The following is a 2308-nucleotide window of genomic DNA, read 5'->3' on the forward strand; positions in this document are numbered from 1 at the left end:
GAATGCTGCAGAGGAGGATTAGAGGTACTGTAGAAGATTACCAGGAGAAGAGAAGGGAAGCAGATAAGGAATGCAGGAGGAAAAAGAGAGAATATGAAAAATGGTGGACTGATGAGTTAGAAGAGAGCAATACTGCTCAAGAAACAAGGGAATTCTATATGAGGGTTAAAGATGTAAGGAAAGGATTCCAACCCAGAGACGTTTACTGTGAAGATAAGGAGGGAAATCTGATAGGAGTAAAAGATCAGATTTTAGACAGATGATTGGAGGATTTTAGTGAACTACTGAATGCAGAATCAGAAAACGAAGATGGGGTTGATGGTGGTATGGCAGAAGAGGTGGAGCAGGAAGTAATCAGAGATGAAGAGCGCCAGGGATTAGTAGGAGAATCCACACTGGAAGAAGTTAAAGTTAGAATGAAGACTCTTAAAAATGATAAAGCTCTGGGGAGGAAAATATCACAGCAGAAATGATAAAATATGATGGAGAAAAACTAGTAAGGGTTTTGCATGAGATTATAGTGGAAATATGGCGGAAAGAAAACATGTCGAAATAGTGGAGTACAGCAATACCCTGCCCTATACATAAGAAACGTGACAAGCTGACTGTGGGAATTATAGAGGAACTGCACTACTCTGTGTAGTATATAAAGTATTCAGAAAAGTTAAGAACATATGTAAAATAGTATCTAGGAGACTACCAGTGTGGTTTCAAAACTAACAGATCCACTACAGATCAGATTTTCACTATCAGACAAATTCTTGAAAAATGTTATGAGTATAGCATAGATCTCCACCAGCTGTTCATTAATTTCAAACAAGCTTATCATAATATCAAAAGGGATCAACTTTGGAAGGCAATGCAAGAGTCAAGAGTTCCTAAAGAACTGATAAGATGGGTTCAAATGAGTTTTAGAAGAACAATATCCGAAGTAAAGATCGAAGGCACTTTATCAAAGGCATCTGAAGTTAACCAAGGATTGCGGCAGGGTGATGTGCTCTCCACTATTCTGTTTAATGTCACCTTGGAGAGTGTAATGCGAAAGACAATACAGCAACAACCTTGGGGGAGCACTGTTTAAAAGAGTGACTCAGGAGCTTACATATACGGATGATTGTGATTTGTTATACAGGAGGAAACAGGACCTGGAAGACAAGCTTGAAAAAGTAGAAAGATATGGTGCAGAGATGGGGCTGACCATTAATCAGACAAAGACCAAGTAGACGTTAACATCTGGAACAAGATATAGTGAAGGAGAGAGAAGCATGGCTTCGAAGGGAAAAGAATATGAACACTATGAAAGCTTTATATACCTTGGGTCACTGGTAACTGAGAATAATGATATGAGAAAAGAAATACAGGCAAGGACTGCAGCTGGTAACAGGAGCTGCTTTACACTGATTTAAGTGTTTAAAGCAAGGAGCGTTAGTAGGAATCTGAAGCTGACTGTGTATTGTACAGTAGTTGATGAGGAGTTGTTGCTGAGATGGGAAAGGAAGATACTTAGGAAAATCTATGGGCCAGTGAATGGTAGGGGTTTTGGAGACTCAGAAATAATAAGGTGATCAGAGAGTTGTACAACAAACCACATATCGTGACAGAAATACAGAGTAATAGACTACGTTGGTTGGGACATGTAGAAAGAATGGTGGAGAGCAGTACAGTCAAGAAAGTTTTCAAAGAACAACCTGGTGGACGTTGTACAAGGGGCGGACCAAGGACTAGATGGCTAGACAACGTGGAGGCGGACTTCAGAAGGATGGGAGTTAGAAGATGGAGAGCCAATGCAGCCAGCAGACAAGAGTGGGCAGAGATTGTCTGGGAGGCCAAGGCCCTACAAGGACTGTAGAGCCAAGGAGTAAGTAGTAAAAGTAGAAAAGGAAGTTTTAGGAAAAATTAAAGATAAATGTATTTGGCTAATAATGGAAAAATTTTTTGGTTTAAGAGCAAAAATATATGCCTGCAAGATTGGTGAGACGATAGAGAATCAATCTAAAGGAGCTAAGAAATGTGTCGTTAAAAATGAAATATGTTTAGAGGGCTGTAAGGATTCAAAGGGCTCAACAACTCCAGCAATTCTAATTTGTTTAATAGATCAATGAGGTGGGAGAAAATAATTTGTATTACATTACTGGCTGCAAATATTTGAGTACTAGTCATGGAGAAAAAATCTGTATGGAGCTCGATAGCAAATTTAAGATTTTACCACACAGATACTTGAAATTAGTTGGCTGGGAGTTTCAGTTTTTTAAGGATGGAAATATTAAGCTAAGATATAAAGGAATGAAAAAAATTTAGAAATAATGAT

This window comes from Schistocerca serialis, chromosome 3 (assembly GCF_023864345.2).
Source record: "Schistocerca serialis cubense isolate TAMUIC-IGC-003099 chromosome 3, iqSchSeri2.2, whole genome shotgun sequence".
Taxonomy (NCBI): Eukaryota; Metazoa; Arthropoda; class Insecta; order Orthoptera; family Acrididae; genus Schistocerca; species Schistocerca serialis.